The 22,050-nt window shown below is 46.1% G+C and overlaps 10 non-coding genes across 10 annotated transcripts; all 10 read left to right on the forward strand.

Annotated features, from left to right (window-relative positions):
* The first annotated feature begins 208 nt into the window (after nucleotides 1-208).
* On the forward strand, nucleotides 209-399 carry LOC130324340 (U2 spliceosomal RNA). Its single transcript, XR_008869361.1, has one exon. It is a non-coding gene; the product is annotated as a U2 spliceosomal RNA (small nuclear RNA).
* Nucleotides 400-2,493: 2,094 nt separating this feature from the next.
* LOC130324341 (U2 spliceosomal RNA) lies at nucleotides 2,494-2,684 on the forward strand. The gene has a single exon (XR_008869362.1). It is a non-coding gene; the product is annotated as a U2 spliceosomal RNA (small nuclear RNA).
* Nucleotides 2,685-4,775: 2,091 nt separating this feature from the next.
* Nucleotides 4,776-4,966, forward strand: LOC130324342 (U2 spliceosomal RNA). Its single transcript, XR_008869363.1, has one exon. It is a non-coding gene; the product is annotated as a U2 spliceosomal RNA (small nuclear RNA).
* Nucleotides 4,967-7,063: 2,097 nt separating this feature from the next.
* LOC130324343 (U2 spliceosomal RNA) lies at nucleotides 7,064-7,254 on the forward strand. The gene has a single exon (XR_008869364.1). It is a non-coding gene; the product is annotated as a U2 spliceosomal RNA (small nuclear RNA).
* A 2,094-nt stretch (nucleotides 7,255-9,348) lies between these two features.
* Nucleotides 9,349-9,539, forward strand: LOC130324344 (U2 spliceosomal RNA). Its single transcript, XR_008869365.1, has one exon. It is a non-coding gene; the product is annotated as a U2 spliceosomal RNA (small nuclear RNA).
* A 2,099-nt stretch (nucleotides 9,540-11,638) lies between these two features.
* Nucleotides 11,639-11,829, forward strand: LOC130324345 (U2 spliceosomal RNA). Its single transcript, XR_008869366.1, has one exon. It is a non-coding gene; the product is annotated as a U2 spliceosomal RNA (small nuclear RNA).
* Nucleotides 11,830-13,949: 2,120 nt separating this feature from the next.
* LOC130324348 (U2 spliceosomal RNA) lies at nucleotides 13,950-14,141 on the forward strand. Its single transcript, XR_008869369.1, has one exon. It is a non-coding gene; the product is annotated as a U2 spliceosomal RNA (small nuclear RNA).
* Nucleotides 14,142-16,261: 2,120 nt separating this feature from the next.
* LOC130324347 (U2 spliceosomal RNA) lies at nucleotides 16,262-16,454 on the forward strand. The gene has a single exon (XR_008869368.1). It is a non-coding gene; the product is annotated as a U2 spliceosomal RNA (small nuclear RNA).
* A 2,110-nt stretch (nucleotides 16,455-18,564) lies between these two features.
* Nucleotides 18,565-18,753, forward strand: LOC130324350 (U2 spliceosomal RNA). The gene has a single exon (XR_008869370.1). It is a non-coding gene; the product is annotated as a U2 spliceosomal RNA (small nuclear RNA).
* A 2,120-nt stretch (nucleotides 18,754-20,873) lies between these two features.
* LOC130324346 (U2 spliceosomal RNA) lies at nucleotides 20,874-21,064 on the forward strand. Its single transcript, XR_008869367.1, has one exon. It is a non-coding gene; the product is annotated as a U2 spliceosomal RNA (small nuclear RNA).
* Nucleotides 21,065-22,050: the final 986 nt, after the last annotated feature.

Consider the following 22,050-nt stretch of genomic DNA (forward strand, 5'->3'; position numbering starts at 1 on the left):
GCATTTAAAAAGGCCCCGTGGGAGTGCAATGGGCCCCTGTCTTGCTGCTTAGCAATAATGGTATGGGTTTAGGTTCTGCTGTGTGTACTGGTGGTTGACTGCCCCCCAGCCCAGAGTGTGCATGGAAAATTGTCTGGCAGCCTCCCTGACAGCAAGCAGTGATAGTGCCCATGAAGGGGACCTTGTTGGGCCCGCCCCTTTCACGGTTATCGCTTCTCGGCCTTTTGGCTAAGATCAAGTGTAGTATCTGTTCTTATCAGTTTAATATCTGATACGTCCCCTATCTGGGGACCATATATTAAATGGATTTTTGAGAACGGGGGCCGATTTCGAAGCTTGCTTCCGTCGCCCTATGCATTGACCCGATATGGCAGTATCTTCGGGTACAGTGCACCACCCCCTTACAGGGTTAAAAAGAAAGATTCCTACTTTCATTGCTACCTGCTTGCTGGCTAGCCAGCTAGCCAGCCCTGTGGGCCTTGCTGCTGCTGCAGCCAAAAAACAAAAGGTGGTGCTGCTGCTGCTTCTGCTGCTTCTGCTTCTGCTTGTGTCTGGCCCCTGTTGGAGCGTCCAGGCACAGGACTTCTGCTGCTGCTGACTAAATGGCCTCCTTAATTGGATCATTTGAGTAGCCAGCACACCTGTGCAGGTAGGGCATGACATGATAGGCAGCTGCCTTGATAGCGGGTGGGTGCTGAATGTTCCTAATTGACAAAATAAGATTAATGCTTATGAAGAAATATAAAATCTCATCCCTTCCCCAATATCGCGCCACACCCCTACCCCTTAATTCCCTGGTTGAACGTGATGGACATATGTCTTTTTTCGACCGTACTAACTATGTAACTATGTAACATAACATGGGGGGGGGGGGGGGTCTCCTGGCTGTTCACACAGGTGTGTCATTGCTGTACATTGACCATGCATTGCTTCTGTGGTATTGCAAAGGCAAAGACAAATGCTTCCAGCCATCCATTGCACTAATGGATTGGTCATCAGCTGGCTGTCTATGTCCCGCATCAATATAGACCAAAGTACAGAGGGTTAGGCTATGCTATTGTGCACCTACCTGATGCATCAGAAGGTGCGAGGCCCTTGCTAAATTCTGTGCACAGACTTTGAGATCTATGCTTTAGACTGTATCTAAACCTGCTCCAACATGGACTGACATTCTGGCCTACTTTCAGCCGATGCGACTTGTCTGTCGCTGAACAGTCGCTTTTTATGTATTCAGCACCTATGTATAATGTTGTAAAAATGCTCTAGAAGCTAAAGTCGCAGAAATGTCACACATATTTGGCCTGCAACTTTCTGTGCGACAAATTCAGACAGGAAAAATCAGTATAAATCCTTAGAAAATTATCCCCCAGTGTCTCCATCTGCTGGCGGTATTGAATAAGCATTGCTGCACTGATGGGGTATGCATTAGACGAAAAAAAAGAAGAAAAAGAAGAATAATACGCCCAGAAAAGAGGCGAAAAGGAGAAAAACGTAAAAAAACGTGAAAAAAAAGTAAGAGGAAGAGAAGGGAAAAAAAGGTGGAAATGGGTTTAAAAGTGATTTCGGCGGAGAAATATATATATATATATATATATATATATATATATATATATATATATATGCGCACACACACATATAGATATAAACGTATTCTCCGTTGAGATATTGCAGCCGCTGCTGTGTCCAGGCCCAGGAGCCTTAGCACTGTGCTGTGATGTCACTCAATACCACTGACATCACTAGGTGTAAACAACATCTCTCCTTTGCTGTGTATGTGACTATGGAGCTGTTTGGTGATGTCGTCTATTACGGCCTTCATAGAAGCAACAGGAGATTGTTGCATCCATCTTGAACCCTCAGAACTACAGTGCTATGATGTCACTCACTTCCACAGGCCTTGCAGAGTGTAAACAACAACAACCCAGCTTTGTTGTGTATGTAACCAAAGGGATTTGTGATGTCACCTAGAACCTTCACAGCAGCGACAGCTTTATGAGGAGCATCAGCACTGCTCTGCCTGAGCAGAACCATCACCGCCATAGGTTGTCAAATAACCCGGATTTAACCCACACAGGTAAGTCCAATGGGGTGCAGGCATGTCCTCTATGCTTACAGCTTCCCGTGGGTGTTGGTTTGATACCGTTTGGGGACAGCCAAGGAGGCATCTGCAGGCAACAAAGGTAGGTGTGTGCTTGTGTGTGTGTTTCCTATGCAGATCCTAAGCCCAGTGTCACATGCAAGTAGGAGGAGTAAGAAGGGTTCCTGGCAAATCCGGGTTATGGATTGCATTTAAAAAGGCCCCGTGGGAGTGCAATGGGCCCCTGTCTTGCTGCTTAGCAATAATGGTATGGGTTTAGGTTCTGCTGTGTGTACTGGTGGTTGACTGCCCCCCAGCCCAGAGTGTGCATGGAAAATTGTCTGGCAGCCTCCCTGACAGCAAGCAGTGATAGTGCCCATGAAGGGGACCTTGTTGGGCCCGCCCCTTTCACGGTTATCGCTTCTCGGCCTTTTGGCTAAGATCAAGTGTAGTATCTGTTCTTATCAGTTTAATATCTGATACGTCCCCTATCTGGGGACCATATATTAAATGGATTTTTGAGAACGGGGGCCGATTTCGAAGCTTGCTTCCGTCGCCCTATGCATTGACCCGATATGGCAGTATCTTCGGGTACAGTGCACCACCCCCTTACAGGGTTAAAAAGAAAGATTCCTACTTTCATTGCTACCTGCTTGCTGGCTAGCCAGCTAGCCAGCCCTGTGGGCCTTGCTGCTGCTGCAGCCAAAAAACAAAAGGTGGTGCTGCTGCTGCTTCTGCTGCTTCTGCTTCTGCTTGTGTCTGGCCCCTGTTGGAGCGTCCAGGCACAGGACTTCTGCTGCTGCTGACTAAATGGCCTCCTTAATTGGATCATTTGAGTAGCCAGCACACCTGTGCAGGTAGGGCATGACATGATAGGCAGCTGCCTTGATAGCGGGTGGGTGCTGAATGTTCCTAATTGACAAAATAAGATTAATGCTTATGAAGAAATATAAAATCTCATCCCTTCCCCAATATCGCGCCACACCCCTACCCCTTAATTCCCTGGTTGAACGTGATGGACATATGTCTTTTTTCGACCGTACTAACTATGTAACTATGTAACATAACATGGGGGGGGGGGGGGTCTCCTGGCTGTTCACACAGGTGTGTCATTGCTGTACATTGACCATGCATTGCTTCTGTGGTATTGCAAAGGCAAAGACAAATGCTTCCAGCCATCCATTGCACTAATGGATTGGTCATCAGCTGGCTGTCTATGTCCCGCATCAATATAGACCAAAGTACAGAGGGTTAGGCTATGCTATTGTGCACCTACCTGATGCATCAGAAGGTGCGAGGCCCTTGCTAAATTCTGTGCACAGACTTTGAGATCTATGCTTTAGACTGTATCTAAACCTGCTCCAACATGGACTGACATTCTGGCCTACTTTCAGCCGATGCGACTTGTCTGTCGCTGAACAGTCGCTTTTTATGTATTCAGCACCTATGTATAATGTTGTAAAAATGCTCTAGAAGCTAAAGTCGCAGAAATGTCACACATATTTGGCCTGCAACTTTCTGTGCGACAAATTCAGACAGGAAAAATCAGTATAAATCCTTAGAAAATTATCCCCCAGTGTCTCCATCTGCTGGCGGTATTGAATAAGCATTGCTGCACTGATGGGGTATGCATTAGACGAAAAAAAAGAAGAAAAAGAAGAATAATACGCCCAGAAAAGAGGCGAAAAGGAGAAAAACGTAAAAAAACGTGAAAAAAAAGTAAGAGGAAGAGAAGGGAAAAAAAGGTGGAAATGGGTTTAAAAGTGATTTCGGCGGAGAAATATATATATATATATATATATATATATATATATATATATATATATGCGCACACACACATATAGATATAAACGTATTCTCCGTTGAGATATTGCAGCCGCTGCTGTGTCCAGGCCCAGGAGCCTTAGCACTGTGCTGTGATGTCACTCAATACCACTGACATCACTAGGTGTAAACAACATCTCTCCTTTGCTGTGTATGTGACTATGGAGCTGTTTGGTGATGTCGTCTATTACGGCCTTCATAGAAGCAACAGGAGATTGTTGCATCCATCTTGAACCCTCAGAACTACAGTGCTATGATGTCACTCACTTCCACAGGCCTTGCAGAGTGTAAACAACAACAACCCAGCTTTGTTGTGTATGTAACCAAAGGGATTTGTGATGTCACCTAGAACCTTCACAGCAGCGACAGCTTTATGAGGAGCATCAGCACTGCTCTGCCTGAGCAGAACCATCACCGCCATAGGTTGTCAAATAACCCGGATTTAACCCACACAGGTAAGTCCAATGGGGTGCAGGCATGTCCTCTATGCTTACAGCTTCCCGTGGGTGTTGGTTTGATACCGTTTGGGGACAGCCAAGGAGGCATCTGCAGGCAACAAAGGTAGGTGTGTGCTTGTGTGTGTGTTTCCTATGCAGATCCTAAGCCCAGTGTCACATGCAAGTAGGAGGAGTAAGAAGGGTTCCTGGCAAATCCGGGTTATGGATTGCATTTAAAAAGGCCCCGTGGGAGTGCAATGGGCCCCTGTCTTGCTGCTTAGCAATAATGGTATGGGTTTAGGTTCTGCTGTGTGTACTGGTGGTTGACTGCCCCCCAGCCCAGAGTGTGCATGGAAAATTGTCTGGCAGCCTCCCTGACAGCAAGCAGTGATAGTGCCCATGAAGGGGACCTTGTTGGGCCCGCCCCTTTCACGGTTATCGCTTCTCGGCCTTTTGGCTAAGATCAAGTGTAGTATCTGTTCTTATCAGTTTAATATCTGATACGTCCCCTATCTGGGGACCATATATTAAATGGATTTTTGAGAACGGGGGCCGATTTCGAAGCTTGCTTCCGTCGCCCTATGCATTGACCCGATATGGCAGTATCTTCGGGTACAGTGCACCACCCCCTTACAGGGTTAAAAAGAAAGATTCCTACTTTCATTGCTACCTGCTTGCTGGCTAGCCAGCTAGCCAGCCCTGTGGGCCTTGCTGCTGCTGCAGCCAAAAAACAAAAGGTGGTGCTGCTGCTGCTTCTGCTGCTTCTGCTTCTGCTTGTGTCTGGCCCCTGTTGGAGCGTCCAGGCACAGGACTTCTGCTGCTGCTGACTAAATGGCCTCCTTAATTGGATCATTTGAGTAGCCAGCACACCTGTGCAGGTAGGGCATGACATGATAGGCAGCTGCCTTGATAGCGGGTGGGTGCTGAATGTTCCTAATTGACAAAATAAGATTAATGCTTATGAAGAAATATAAAATCTCATCCCTTCCCCAATATCGCGCCACACCCCTACCCCTTAATTCCCTGGTTGAACGTGATGGACATATGTCTTTTTTCGACCGTACTAACTATGTAACTATGTAACATAACATGGGGGGGGGGGGGGGTCTCCTGGCTGTTCACACAGGTGTGTCATTGCTGTACATTGACCATGCATTGCTTCTGTGGTATTGCAAAGGCAAAGACAAATGCTTCCAGCCATCCATTGCACTAATGGATTGGTCATCAGCTGGCTGTCTATGTCCCGCATCAATATAGACCAAAGTACAGAGGGTTAGGCTATGCTATTGTGCACCTACCTGATGCATCAGAAGGTGCGAGGCCCTTGCTAAATTCTGTGCACAGACTTTGAGATCTATGCTTTAGACTGTATCTAAACCTGCTCCAACATGGACTGACATTCTGGCCTACTTTCAGCCGATGCGACTTGTCTGTCGCTGAACAGTCGCTTTTTATGTATTCAGCACCTATGTATAATGTTGTAAAAATGCTCTAGAAGCTAAAGTCGCAGAAATGTCACACATATTTGGCCTGCAACTTTCTGTGCGACAAATTCAGACAGGAAAAATCAGTATAAATCCTTAGAAAATTATCCCCCAGTGTCTCCATCTGCTGGCGGTATTGAATAAGCATTGCTGCACTGATGGGGTATGCATTAGACGAAAAAAAAGAAGAAAAAGAAGAATAATACGCCCAGAAAAGAGGCGAAAAGGAGAAAAACGTAAAAAAACGTGAAAAAAAAGTAAGAGGAAGAGAAGGGAAAAAAAGGTGGAAATGGGTTTAAAAGTGATTTCGGCGGAGAATATATATATATATATATATATATATATATATATATATATATATATATATATGCGCACACACACATATAGATATAAACGTATTCTCCGTTGAGATATTGCAGCCGCTGCTGTGTCCAGGCCCAGGAGCCTTAGCACTGTGCTGTGATGTCACTCAATACCACTGACATCACTAGGTGTAAACAACATCTCTCCTTTGCTGTGTATGTGACTATGGAGCTGTTTGGTGATGTCGTCTATTACGGCCTTCATAGAAGCAACAGGAGATTGTTGCATCCATCTTGAACCCTCAGAACTACAGTGCTATGATGTCAATCACTTCCACAGGCCTTGCAGAGTGTAAACAACAACAACCCAGCTTTGTTGTGTATGTAACCAAAGGGATTTGTGATGTCACCTAGAACCTTCACAGCAGCGACAGCTTTATGAGGAGCATCAGCACTGCTCTGCCTGAGCAGAACCATCACCGCCATAGGTTGTCAAATAACCCGGATTTAACCCACACAGGTAAGTCCAATGGGGTGCAGGCATGTCCTCTATGCTTACAGCTTCCCGTGGGTGTTGGTTTGATACCGTTTGGGGACAGCCAAGGAGGCATCTGCAGGCAACAAAGGTAGGTGTGTGCTTGTGTGTGTGTTTCCTATGCAGATCCTAAGCCCAGTGTCACATGCAAGTAGGAGGAGTAAGAAGGGTTCCTGGCAAATCCGGGTTATGGATTGCATTTAAAAAGGCCCCGTGGGAGTGCAATGGGCCCCTGTCTTGCTGCTTAGCAATAATGGTATGGGTTTAGGTTCTGCTGTGTGTACTGGTGGTTGACTGCCCCCCAGCCCAGAGTGTGCATGGAAAATTGTCTGGCAGCCTCCCTGACAGCAAGCAGTGATAGTGCCCATGAAGGGGACCTTGTTGGGCCCGCCCCTTTCACGGTTATCGCTTCTCGGCCTTTTGGCTAAGATCAAGTGTAGTATCTGTTCTTATCAGTTTAATATCTGATACGTCCCCTATCTGGGGACCATATATTAAATGGATTTTTGAGAACGGGGGCCGATTTCGAAGCTTGCTTCCGTCGCCCTATGCATTGACCCGATATGGCAGTATCTTCGGGTACAGTGCACCACCCCCTTACAGGGTTAAAAAGAAAGATTCCTACTTTCATTGCTACCTGCTTGCTGGCTAGCCAGCTAGCCAGCCCTGTGGGCCTTGCTGCTGCTGCAGCCAAAAAACAAAAGGTGGTGCTGCTGCTGCTTCTGCTGCTTCTGCTTCTGCTTGTGTCTGGCCCCTGTTGGAGCGTCCAGGCACAGGACTTCTGCTGCTGCTGACTAAATGGCCTCCTTAATTGGATCATTTGAGTAGCCAGCACACCTGTGCAGGTAGGGCATGACATGATAGGCAGCTGCCTTGATAGCGGGTGGGTGCTGAATGTTCCTAATTGACAAAATAAGATTAATGCTTATGAAGAAATATAAAATCTCATCCCTTCCCCAATATCGCGCCACACCCCTACCCCTTAATTCCCTGGTTGAACGTGATGGACATATGTCTTTTTTCGACCGTACTAACTATGTAACTATGTAACATAACATGGGGGGGGGGGGGGGTCTCCTGGCTGTTCACACAGGTGTGTCATTGCTGTACATTGACCATGCATTGCTTCTGTGGTATTGCAAAGGCAAAGACAAATGCTTCCAGCCATCCATTGCACTAATGGATTGGTCATCAGCTGGCTGTCTATGTCCCGCATCAATATAGACCAAAGTACAGAGGGTTAGGCTATGCTATTGTGCACCTACCTGATGCATCAGAAGGTGCGAGGCCCTTGCTAAATTCTGTGCACAGACTTTGAGATCTATGCTTTAGACTGTATCTAAACCTGCTCCAACATGGACTGACATTCTGGCCTACTTTCAGCCGATGCGACTTGTCTGTCGCTGAACAGTCGCTTTTTATGTATTCAGCACCTATGTATAATGTTGTAAAAATGCTCTAGAAGCTAAAGTCGCAGAAATGTCACACATATTTGGCCTGCAACTTTCTGTGCGACAAATTCAGACAGGAAAAATCAGTATAAATCCTTAGAAAATTATCCCCCAGTGTCTCCATCTGCTGGCGGTATTGAATAAGCATTGCTGCACTGATGGGGTATGCATTAGACGAAAAAAAAGAAGAAAAAGAAGAATAATACGCCCAGAAAAGAGGCGAAAAGGAGAAAAACGTAAAAAAACGTGAAAAAAAAGTAAGAGGAAGAGAAGGGAAAAAAAGGTGGAAATGGGTTTAAAAGTGATTTCGGCGGAGAAATATATATATATATATATATATATATATATATATATATATATATATATGCGCACACACACATATAGATATAAACGTATTCTCCGTTGAGATATTGCAGCCGCTGCTGTGTCCAGGCCCAGGAGCCTTAGCACTGTGCTGTGATGTCACTCAATACCACTGACATCACTAGGTGTAAACAACATCTCTCCTTTGCTGTGTATGTGACTATGGAGCTGTTTGGTGATGTCGTCTATTACGGCCTTCATAGAAGCAACAGGAGATTGTTGCATCCATCTTGAACCCTCAGAACTACAGTGCTATGATGTCACTCACTTCCACAGGCCTTGCAGAGTGTAAACAACAACAACCCAGCTTTGTTGTGTATGTAACCAAAGGGATTTGTGATGTCACCTAGAACCTTCACAGCAGCGACAGCTTTATGAGGAGCATCAGCACTGCTCTGCCTGAGCAGAACCATCACCGCCATAGGTTGTCAAATAACCCGGATTTAACCCACACAGGTAAGTCCAATGGGGTGCAGGCATGTCCTCTATGCTTACAGCTTCCCGTGGGTGTTGGTTTGATACCGTTTGGGGACAGCCAAGGAGGCATCTGCAGGCAACAAAGGTAGGTGTGTGCTTGTGTGTGTGTTTCCTATGCAGATCCTAAGCCCAGTGTCACATGCAAGTAGGAGGAGTAAGAAGGGTTCCTGGCAAATCCGGGTTATGGATTGCATTTAAAAAGGCCCCGTGGGAGTGCAATGGGCCCCTGTCTTGCTGCTTAGCAATAATGGTATGGGTTTAGGTTCTGCTGTGTGTACTGGTGGTTGACTGCCCCCCAGCCCAGAGTGTGCATGGAAAATTGTCTGGCAGCCTCCCTGACAGCAAGCAGTGATAGTGCCCATGAAGGGGACCTTGTTGGGCCCGCCCCTTTCACGGTTATCGCTTCTCGGCCTTTTGGCTAAGATCAAGTGTAGTATCTGTTCTTATCAGTTTAATATCTGATACGTCCCCTATCTGGGGACCATATATTAAATGGATTTTTGAGAACGGGGGCCGATTTCGAAGCTTGCTTCCGTCGCCCTATGCATTGACCCGATATGGCAGTATCTTCGGGTACAGTGCACCACCCCCTTACAGGGTTAAAAAGAAAGATTCCTACTTTCATTGCTACCTGCTTGCTGGCTAGCCAGCTAGCCAGCCCTGTGGGCCTTGCTGCTGTCTGCAGCCAAAAAACAAAAGGTGGTGCTGCTGCTGCTTCTGCTGCTTCTGCTTCTGCTTGTGTCTGGCCCCTGTTGGAGCGTCCAGGCACAGGACTTCTGCTGCTGCTGACTAAATGGCCTCCTTAATTGGATCATTTGAGTAGCCAGCACACCTGTGCAGGTAGGGCATGACATGATAGGCAGCTGCCTTGATAGCGGGTGGGTGCTGAATGTTCCTAATTGACAAAATAAGATTAATGCTTATGAAGAAATATAAAATCTCATCCCTTCCCCAATATCGCGCCACACCCCTACCCCTTAATTCCCTGGTTGAACGTGATGGACATATGTCTTTTTTCGACCGTACTAACTATGTAACTATGTAACATAACATGGGGGGGGGGGGGGTCTCCTGGCTGTTCACACAGGTGTGTCATTGCTGTACATTGACCATGCATTGCTTCTGTGGTATTGCAAAGGCAAAGACAAATGCTTCCAGCCATCCATTGCACTAATGGATTGGTCATCAGCTGGCTGTCTATGTCCCGCATCAATATAGACCAAAGTACAGAGGGTTAGGCTATGCTATTGTGCACCTACCTGATGCATCAGAAGGTGCGAGGCCCTTGCTAAATTCTGTGCACAGACTTTGAGATCTATGCTTTAGACTGTATCTAAACCTGCTCCAACATGGACTGACATTCTGGCCTACTTTCAGCCGATGCGACTTGTCTGTCGCTGAACAGTCGCTTTTTATGTATTCAGCACCTATGTATAATGTTGTAAAAATGCTCTAGAAGCTAAAGTCGCAGAAATGTCACACATATTTGGCCTGCAACTTTCTGTGCGACAAATTCAGACAGGAAAAATCAGTATAAATCCTTAGAAAATTATCCCCCAGTGTCTCCATCTGCTGGCGGTATTGAATAAGCATTGCTGCACTGATGGGGTATGCATTAGACGAAAAAAAAGAAGAAAAAGAAGAATAATACGCCCAGAAAAGAGGCGAAAAGGAGAAAAACGTAAAAAAACGTGAAAAAAAAGTAAGAGGAAGAGAAGGGAAAAAAAGGTGGAAATGGGTTTAAAAGTGATTTCGGCGGAGAAATATATATATATATATATATATATATATATATATATATATATATATATATATGCGCACACACACATATAGATATAAACGTATTCTCCCGTTGAGATATTGCAGCCGCTGCTGTGTCCAGGCCCAGGAGCCTTAGCACTGTGCTGTGATGTCACTCAATACCACTGACATCACTAGGTGTAAACAACATCTCTCCTTTGCTGTGTATGTGACTATGGAGCTGTTTGGTGATGTCGTCTATTACGGCCTTCATAGAAGCAACAGGAGATTGTTGCATCCATCTTGAACCCTCAGAACTACAGTGCTATGATGTCACTCACTTCCACAGGCCTTGCAGAGTGTAAACAACAACAACCCAGCTTTGTTGTGTATGTAACCAAAGGGATTTGTGATGTCACCTAGAACCTTCACAGCAGCGACAGCTTTATGAGGAGCATCAGCACTGCTCTGCCTGAGCAGAACCATCACCGCCATAGGTTGTCAAATAACCCGGATTTAACCCACACAGGTAAGTCCAATGGGGTGCAGGCATGTCCTCTATGCTTACAGCTTCCCGTGGGTGTTGGTTTGATACCGTTTGGGGACAGCCAAGGAGGCATCTGCAGGCAACAAAGGTAGGTGTGTGCTTGTGTGTGTGTTTCCTATGCAGATCCTAAGCCCAGTGTCACATGCAAGTAGGAGGAGTAAGAAGGGTTCCTGGCAAATCCGGGTTATGGATTGCATTTAAAAAGGCCCCGTGGGAGTGCAATGGGCCCCTGTCTTGCTGCTTAGCAATAATGGTATGGGTTTAGGTTCTGCTGTGTGTACTGGTGGTTGACTGCCCCCCAGCCCAGAGTGTGCATGGAAAATTGTCTGGCAGCCTCCCTGACAGCAAGCAGTGATAGTGCCCATGAAGGGGACCTTGTTGGGCCCGCCCCTTTCACGGTTATCGCTTCTCGGCCTTTTGGCTAAGATCAAGTGTAGTATCTGTTCTTATCAGTTTAATATCTGATACGTCCCCTATCTGGGGACCATATATTAAATGGATTTTTGAGAACGGGGGCCGATTTCGAAGCTTGCTTCCGTCGCCCTATGCATTGACCCGATATGGCAGTATCTTCGGGTACAGTGCACCACCCCCTTACAGGGTTAAAAAGAAAGATTCCTACTTTCATTGCTACCTGCTTGCTGGCTAGCCAGCTAGCCAGCCCTGTGGGCCTTGCTGCTGCTGCAGCCAAAAAACAAAAGGTGGTGCTGCTGCTGCTTCTGCTGCTTCTGCTTCTGCTTGTGTCTGGCCCCTGTTGGAGCGTCCAGGCACAGGACTTCTGCTGCTGCTGACTAAATGGCCTCCTTAATTGGATCATTTGAGTAGCCAGCACACCTGTGCAGGTAGGGCATGACATGATAGGCAGCTGCCTTGATAGCGGGTGGGTGCTGAATGTTCCTAATTGACAAAATAAGATTAATGCTTATGAAGAAATATAAAATCTCATCCCTTCCCCAATATCGCGCCACACCCCTACCCCTTAATTCCCTGGTTGAACGTGATGGACATATGTCTTTTTTCGACCGTACTAACTATGTAACTATGTAACATAACATGGGGGGGGGGGGGGTCTCCTGGCTGTTCACACAGGTGTGTCATTGCTGTACATTGACCATGCATTGCTTCTGTGGTATTGCAAAGGCAAAGACAAATGCTTCCAGCCATCCATTGCACTAATGGATTGGTCATCAGCTGGCTGTCTATGTCCCGCATCAATATAGACCAAAGTACAGAGGGTTAGGCTATGCTATTGTGCACCTACCTGATGCATCAGAAGGTGCGAGGCCCTTGCTAAATTCTGTGCACAGACTTTGAGATCTATGCTTTAGACTGTATCTAAACCTGCTCCAACATGGACTGACATTCTGGCCTACTTTCAGCCGATGCGACTTGTCTGTCGCTGAACAGTCGCTTTTTATGTATTCAGCACCTATGTATAATGTTGTAAAAATGCTCTAGAAGCTAAAGTCGCAGAAATGTCACACATATTTGGCCTGCAACTTTCTGTGCGACAAATTCAGACAGGAAAAATCAGTATAAATCCTTAGAAAATTATCCCCCAGTGTCTCCATCTGCTGGCGGTATTGAATAAGCATTGCTGCACTGATGGGGTATGCATTAGACGAAAAAAAAGAAGAAAAAGAAGAATAATACGCCCAGAAAAGAGGCGAAAAGGAGAAAAACGTAAAAAAACGTGAAAAAAAAGTAAGAGGAAGAGAAGGGAAAAAAAGGTGGAAATGGGTTTAAAAGTGATTTCGGCGGAGAAATATATATATATATATATATATATATATATATATATATATATATATATATATATGCGCACACACACATATAGATATAAACGTATTCTCCGTTGAGATATTGCAGCCGCTGCTGTGTCCAGGCCCAGGAGCCTTAGCACTGTGCTGTGATGTCACTCAATACCACTGACATCACTAGGTGTAAACAACATCTCTCCTTTGCTGTGTATGTGACTATGGAGCTGTTTGGTGATGTCGTCTATTACGGCCTTCATAGAAGCAACAGGAGATTGTTGCATCCATCTTGAACCCTCAGAACTACAGTGCTATGATGTCACTCACTTCCACAGGCCTTGCAGAGTGTAAACAACAACAACCCAGCTTTGTTGTGTATGTAACCAAAGGGATTTGTGATGTCACCTAGAACCTTCACAGCAGCGACAGCTTTATGAGGAGCATCAGCACTGCTCTGCCTGAGCAGAACCATCACCGCCATAGGTTGTCAAATAACCCGGATTTAACCCACACAGGTAAGTCCAATGGGGTGCAGGCATGTCCTCTATGCTTACAGCTTCCCGTGGGTGTTGGTTTGATACCGTTTGGGGACAGCCAAGGAGGCATCTGCAGGCAACAAAGGTAGGTGTGTGCTTGTGTGTGTGTTTCCTATGCAGATCCTAAGCCCAGTGTCACATGCAAGTAGGAGGAGTAAGAAGGGTTCCTGGCAAATCCGGGTTATGGATTGCATTTAAAAAGGCCCCGTGGGAGTGCAATGGGCCCCTGTCTTGCTGTGGGCCCCTGTCTTGCTGCTTAGCAATAATGGTATGGGTTTAGGTTCTGCTGTGTGTACTGGTGGTTGACTGCCCCCCAGCCCAGAGTGTGCATGGAAAATTGTCTGGCAGCCTCCCTGACAGCAAGCAGTGATAGTTGCCCATGAATGGGGACCTTGTTGGGCCCGCCCCCTTTCACGGTTATCGCTTCTCGGCCTTTTGGCTAAGATCAAGTGTAGTATCTGTTCTTATCAGTTTAATATCTGATACGTCCCCTATCTGGGGACCATATATTAAATGGATTTTTGAGAACGGGGGCCGATTTCGAAGCTTGCTTCCGTCGCCCTATGCATTGACCCCGATATGGCAGTATCTTCGGGTACAGTGCACCACCCCCTTACAGGGTTAAAAAGAAAGATTCCCTACTTTCATTGCTACCTGCTTGCTGGCTAGCCAGCTAGCCAGCCCTGTGGGCCTTGCTGCTGCTGCAGCCAAAAAACAAAAGGTGGTGCTGCTGCTTCTTCTGCTGCTTCTGCTTCTGCTTGTGTCTGGCCCCTGTTGGAGCGTCCAGGCACAGGACTTCTGCTGCTGCTGACTAAATGGCCTCCTTAATTGGATCATTTGAGTAGCCAGCACACCTGTGCAGGTAGGGCATGACATGATAGGCAGCTGCCTTGATAGCGGGGTGGGTGCTGAATGTTCCTAATTGACAAAATAAGATTAATGCTTATGAAGAAATATAAAATCTCATCCCTTCCCCAATATAGCGCCACACCCCTACCCCTTAATTCCCTGGTTGAACGTGATGGACATATGTCTTTTTTCGACCGTACTAACTATGTAACTATGTAACATAACATGGGGGGGGGGGGGGGGTCTCCTGGCTGTTCACACAGGTGTGTCATTGCTGTACATTGACCATGCATTGCTTCTGTGGTATTGCAAAGGCAAAGACAAATGCTTCCAGCCATCCATTGCACTAATGGATTGGTCATCAGCTGGCTGTCTATGTCCCGCATCAATATAGACCAAAGTACAGAGGTTAGGCTATGCTATTGTGCACCTACCTGATGCATCAGAAGGTGCGAGGCCCTTGCTAAATTCTGTGCACAGACTTTGAGATCTATGCTTTAGACTGTATCTAAAGCCTTGCTCCAACATGGACTGACATTCTGGCCCTACTTTCAGCGATGCGACTTGTCTGTCGCTGAACAGTCGCTTTTTATGTATTCAGCACCTATGTATAATGTTGTAAAAATGCTCTAGAAGCTAAAGTCGCAGAAATGTCACACATATTTGGCCTGCAACTTTCTGTGCGACAAATTCAGACAGGAAAAATCAGTATAAATCCTTAGAAAATTATCCCCAGTGTCTCCATCTGCTGGCGGTATTGAATAAGCATTGCTGCCACTGATGGGGTATGCATTAGACGAAAAAAAAGAAGAAAAAGAAGAATAATACGCCCAGAAAGAGGCGAAAAGGAGAAAACGTAAAAAAAACGTGAAAAAAAAGTAAGAGGAAGAGAAGGGAAAAAAAGGTGGAAATGGGTTTAAAAGTGATTTCGGCGAGAAATATATATATATATATATATATATATATATATATATATATATATATATATATATATATATAGCGCGCACACACACATATAGATATAAACGTATTCTCCGTTGAGATATTGCAGCCGCTGCTGTGTCCAGGCCCAGGAGCCTTAGCACTGGTGCTGTGATGTCACTCAATACCACTGACATCACTAGGTGTAAAACAACATCTCTCCTTTGCTGTGTATGTGACTATGGAGCTGTTTGGTGATGTCGTCTATTACGGCCTTCATAGAAGCAACAGGAGATTTGTTGCATCCATCTTGAACCCTCAGAACTACAGTGCTATGATGTCACTCACTTCCACAGGCCTTGCAGAGTGTAAACAAACGAACAACCCAGCTTTGTTGTGTATGTAACCAAAGGGATTTGTGATGTCACCTAGAACCTTCACAGCAGCGACAGCTTTATGAGGAGCATCAGCACTGCTCTGCCTGAGCAGAACCATCACACGCCATAGGTTGTCAAATAACCCGGATTTACCCACACAGGTAAGTCCAATGGGGGTGCAGGCATGTCCTCTATGCTTACAGCTTCCCTGGTGTTGGTTTGATACCGTTTGGGGACAGCCAAGGAGGCATCTGCAGGCAACAAAGGTAGGGGTGTGTGCTTGTGTGTGTGTTTCCTATGCAGATCCTAAGGCCCAGTGTCACATGCAAGTAGGAGGAGTAAGAAGGGTTCCTGGCAAATCCGGGTTATGGATTGCATTTAAAAAGGCCCCGTGGGAGTGCAATGGGCCCCTGTCTTGCTGCTTAGCAATAATGGTATGGGTTTAGGTTCTGCTGTGTGTACTGGTGGTTGACTGCCCCCCAGCCCAGAGTGTGCAATGGAAAATTGTCTGGCAGCCTCCCTGACAGCAAGCAGTGATAGTGCCCATGAAGGGGACCTTGTTGGGGCCCGCCCCTTTCACGGTTATCGCTTCTCGGCCTTTTGGCTAAGATCAAGTGTAGTATCTGTTCTTATCAGTTTAATATCTGATACGTCCCCCTATCTGGGGACCATATATTAAATGGATTTTTGAGAACGGGGGCCGATTTCGAAGCTTGCTTCCGTCGCCCCTATGCATTGACCCGATATGGCAGTATCTTCGGGTACAGTGCACCACCCCCTTACAGGGTTAAAAAGAAAGATTCCTACTTTCATTGCTACCTGCTTGCTGGCTAGCCAGCTAGCCAGCCCTGTGGGCCTTGCTGCTGCTGCAGCCAAAAAAACAAAAGGGTGGTGCTGCTGCTGCTTCTGCTGCTTCTGCTTCTGCTTGTGTCTGGCCCTGTTGGAGCGTCAGGCACAGGACTTCTGCTGCTGCTGACTAAATGGCCTCCTTAATTGGATCATTTGAGTAGCCAGCACACCTGTGCAGGTAGGGCATGGACATGATAGGGCAGCTGCCTTGATAGCGGGTGGGTGCTGAATGTTCCTAATTGACAAAATAAGATTAATGCTTATGAAGAAATATAAAATCTCATCCCTTCCCCAATATCGCGCCACACCCCTACCCCTTAATTCCCTGGTGAACGTGATGGACATATGTCTTTTTTCGACCGTACTAACTATGTAACTATGTAACATACATGGGGGGGGGGGGGGGGTCTCCTGGCTGTTCACACAGGTGTGTCATTGCTGTACATTGACCATGCATTGCTTCTGTGGTATTGCAAAGGCAAAGACAAATGCTTCCAGCCATCCATTGCACTAATGGATTGGTCATCAGCTGGCTGTCTATGTCCCGCATCAATATAGACCAAAGTACAGAGGGTTAGGCCTATGCTATTGTGCACCTACCTGATGCATCAGAAGGTGCGAGGCCCTTGCTAAATTCTGTGCACAGACTTTGAGATCTATGCTTTAGACTGTATCTAAACCTGCTCCAACATGGACTGACATTCTGGCCTACTTTCAGCCGATGCGACTTGTCTGTCGCTGAAACAGTCGCTTTTTATGTATTCAGCACCTATGTATAATGTTGTAAAAAATGCTCTAGAAGCTAAAGTCGCAGAAATGTCACACATATTTGGCCTGCAACTTTCTGTGCGACAAATTCAGACAGGAAAAATCAGTATAAATCCTTAGAAAATTATCCCCCAGTGTCTCCATCTGCTGGCGGTATTGAATAAGCATTGCTGCACTGATGGGGTATGCATTAGACGAAAAAAAAGAAGAAAAAGAAGAATAATACGCCCAGAAAAGAGGCGAAAAGGAGAAAAACGTAAAAAAACGTGAAAAAAAAGTAAGAGGAAGAGAAGGGAAAAAAAGGTGGAAATGGTTTAAAAGTGATTTCGGCGGAGAAATATATATATATATATATATATATATATATATATATATATATATATAATATATATATATATGCGCACACACACATATAGATATAAACGTATTCTCCGTTGAGATATTGCAGCCGCTGCTGTGTCCAGGCCCAGGAGCCTTAGCACTGTGCTGTGATGTCACTCAATACCACTGACATCACTAGGTGTAAACAATCATCTCTCCTTTGCTGTGTATGTGACTATGGAGCTGGTTGGTGATGTCGTCTATTACGGCCTTCATAGAAGCAACAGGAGATTGTTGCATCCATCTTGAACCCTCAGAACTACAGTGCTATGATGTCACTCACTTCCACAGGCCTTGCAGAGTGTAAACAACAACAACCCAGCTTTGTTGTGTATGTAACCAAAGGGATTATGTGATGTCACCTAGACCTCTCACAGCAGCGACAGCTTTATGAGGAGCATCAGCACTGCTCTGCCTGAGCAGAACCATCACCGCCATAGGTTGTCAAATAACCCGGATTTAACCCACACAGGTAAGTCCAATGGGGTGCAGGCATGTCCTCTATGCTTACAGCTTCCCGTGGGTGTTGTTTGATACCGTTTGGGGACAGCCAAGGAGGCATCTGCAGGCAACAAAGGTAGGTGTGTGCTTGTGTGTGTGTTTCCTATGCAGATCCTAAGCCCAGTGTCACATGCAAGTAGGAGGAGTAAGAAGGGGTTCCTGGCAAATCCGGGTTATGGATTGCATTTAAAAGGCCCCAGTGGGAGTGCAATGGGCCCCTGTCTTGCTGCTTAGCAATAATGTATGGGTTTAGGTTCTGCTGTGTGTACTGGTGGTTGACTGCCCCCCAGCCCAGAGTGTGCATGGAAAATTGTCTGGCAGCCTCCCTGACAGCAAGCAGTGATAGTGCCCATGAAGGGGACCTTGTTGGCCCGCCCCTTTCACGGTTATCGCTTCTCGGCCTTTTGGCTAAGATCAAGTGTAGTATCTGTCTTATCAGTTTAATATCTGATACGTCCCTATCTGGGGACCATATATTAAATGGATTTTTGAGAACGGGGGCCGATTTCGAAGCTTGCTTCCGTCGCCCTATGCATTGACCCGATATGGCAGTATCTTCGGGTACAGTGCACCACCCCCTTACAGGGTTAAAAAGAAAGATTCCTACTTTCATTGCTACCTGCTTGCTGGCTAGCCAGCTAGGCCAGCCCTGTGGGCCTTGCTGCTTGCTGCAGCCAAAAAACAAAAGGTGGTGCTGCTGCTGCTTCTCTGCTGCTTCTGCTTCTGCTTGTGTCTGGCCCCTGTGGAGCGTCCAAGGCACAGGACTTCTGCTGCTGCTGACTAAATGGCCTCCTTAATTGGATCATTTGAGTAGCCAGCACACCTGTGCAGGTAGGGCATGACATGATAGGCAGCTGCCTTGATAGCGGGTGGGTGCTGAATGTTCCTAATTGACAAATTAAGATTAATGCTTATGAAGAAATATAAATCTCATCCCTTCCCCAATATCGCGCCACACCCCCTAACCCCTTAATTCCCTGGTTGAACGTGATGGACATATGTCTTTTTTTCGACCCGTACTAACTATGTAACTATGTAACATAACATGGGGGGGGGGGGGGTCTCCTGGCTGTTCACACAGGTGTGTCATTGCTGTACATTGACCATGCATTGCTTCTGTGGTATTGCAAAGGCAAAGACAAATGCTTCCAGCCATCCATTGCACTAATGGATGGTCATCAGCTGGCTGTCTATGTCCCGCATCAATATAGACCAAAGTACAGAGGGTTAGGCTATGCTATTGTGCACCTACCTGAATGCATCAGAAGGTGCGAGGCCCTTGCTAAATTCTGTGCACAGACTTTGAGATCTATGCTTTAGACTGTATCTAAACCTGCTCCAACATGGGACTGACATTCTGGCCTACTTTCAGCGATGCGACTTGTCTGTCGCTGAACAGTCGCTTTTTATGTATTCAGCACCTATGTATAATGTTGTAAAAAATGCTCTAGAAGCTAAAGTCGCAGAAATGTCACACATATTTTGGCCTGCAACTTTCTGTGCGACAAATTCAGACAGGAAAAATCAGTATAAATCCTTAGAAAATTATCCCCCAGTGTCTCCATCTGCTGGCGGTATTGAATAAGCATTGCTGCACTGATGGGGTATGCATTAGAACGAAAAAAAAAGAAGAAAAAAGAAGAATAATACGCCCAGAAAAGAGGCGAAAAGGAGAAAAACGTAAAAAAACGTGAAAAAAAAGTAAGAGGAAGAGAAGGGAAAAAAAGGTGGAAATGGGTTTAAAAGTGATTTCGGCGGAGAAATATATATATATATATATATTATATATATATATATATATATATATATATATATATATATATATGCGCACACACACATATAGATATAAACGTATTCTCCGTTGAGATATTGCAGCCGCTGCTGTGTCCAGGCCCAGGAGCCTTAGCACTGTGCTGTGATGTCACTCAATACCACTGACATCACTAGGTGTAAACAACATCTCTCCTTTGCTGTGTATGTGACTATGGAGCTGTTTGGTGATGTCGTCTATTACGGCCTTCATAGAAGCAACAGGAGATTGTTGCATCCATCTTGAACCCTCTAGAACTACAGTGCTATGATGTCACTCACTTCCACAGGCCTTGCAGAGTGTAAACAACAACAACCCAGCTTTGTTGTGTATGTAACCAAAGGGATTTGTGATGTCACCTAGAACCTTCACAGCAGCGACAGCTTTATGAGGAGCATCAGCACTGCTCTGCCTGAGCAGAAACCATCACCGCCATAGGTTGTCAAATAACCCGGATTTAACCCACACAGGTAAGTCCAATGGGGTGCAGGCATGTCCTCTATGCTTACAGCTTCCGTGGGTGTTGGTTTGATACCGTTTGGGGACAGCCAAGGAGGCATCTGCAGGCAACAAAGGTAGGTGTGTGCTTGTGTGTGTGTTTCCTATGCAGATCCTAAGCCCAGGTCACATGCAAGTAGGAGGAGTAAGAAGGGTTCCTGGCAAATCCGGGTTATGGATTGCATTTAAAAAGGCCCCGTGGGAGTGCAATGGGCCCCTGTCTTGCTGCTTAGCAATAATGGTATGGGTTTAGGTTCTGCTGTGTGTACTGGTGGTTGACTGCCCCCCAGCCCAGAGTGTGCATGGAAAATTGTCCTGGCAGCCTCCCTGACAGCAAGCAGTGATAGTGCCCATGAAGGGGACCTTGTTGGGCCCGCCCTTTCACGGTTATCGCTTCTCGGCCTTTTGGCTAAGATCAAGTGTAGTATCTGTTCTTATCAGTTTAATATCTGATACGTCCCCTATCTGGGGACCATATATTAAATGGATTTTTGAGAACGGGGGCCGATTTCGAAGCTTGCTTCCGTCGCCCTATGCATTGACCCGATATGGCAGTATCTTCGGGTACAGTGCACCACCCCTTACAGGGTTAAAAAGAAAGATTCCTACTTTCCATTGCTACCTGCTTGCTGGCTAGCCAGCTAGCCAGCCCTGTGGGCCTTGCTGCTGCTGCAGCCAAAAAACAAAAGGTGGTGCTGCTGCTGCTTCTGCTGCTTCTGCTTCTGCTTGTGTCCTGGCCCCTGTTGGAGCGTCCAGGCACAGGACTTCTGCTGCTGCTGACTAAATGGCCTCCTTAATTGGATCATTTGAGTAGCCAGCACACCTGTGCAGGTAGGGCATGACATGATAGGCAGCTGCCTTGATAGCGGGTGGGTGCTGAATGTTCCTAATTGACAAAATAAGATTAATGCTTATGAAGAAATATAAAATCTCATCCCTTCCCAATATCGCGCCACAACCCCTACCCCTTAATTCCCTGGTTGAACGTGATGGACATATGTCTTTTTTCGACCGTACTAACTATGTACTATGTAACATAACATGGGGGGGGGGGGGGTCTCCTGGCTGTTCACACAGGTGTGTCATTGCTGTACATTGACCATGCATTGCTTCTGTGGTATTTGCAAAGGCAAAGACAAATGCTTCCAGCCATCCATTGCACTAATGGATTGGTCATCAGCTGGGGCTGTCTATGTCCCGCAACAATATAGACCAAAGTACAAGAGGGTTAGGCTATGCTATTGTGCACCTACCTGATGCATCAGAAGGTGCGAGGCCCTTGCTAAATTCTGTGCACAGACTTTGAGATCTAGGCTTTAGACTGTATCTAAACCTGCTCCAACATGGACTGACATTCTGGCCTACTTTCAGCCGATGCGACTTGTCTGTCGCTGAACAGTCGCTTTTTATGTATTCAGCACCTATGAATAATGTTGTAAAAATGCTCTAGAAGCTAAAGTCGCAGAAATGTCACACATATTTGGCCTGCAACTTTCTGTGCGACAAATTCAGACAGGAAAATCAGTAAAATCCTTAGAAAATATCCCCCAGTGTCTCCCATCTGCT

This window comes from Hyla sarda, unplaced genomic scaffold, assembly GCF_029499605.1.
Source record: "Hyla sarda isolate aHylSar1 unplaced genomic scaffold, aHylSar1.hap1 scaffold_2636, whole genome shotgun sequence".
NCBI lineage: Eukaryota > Metazoa > Chordata > Amphibia > Anura > Hylidae > Hyla > Hyla sarda.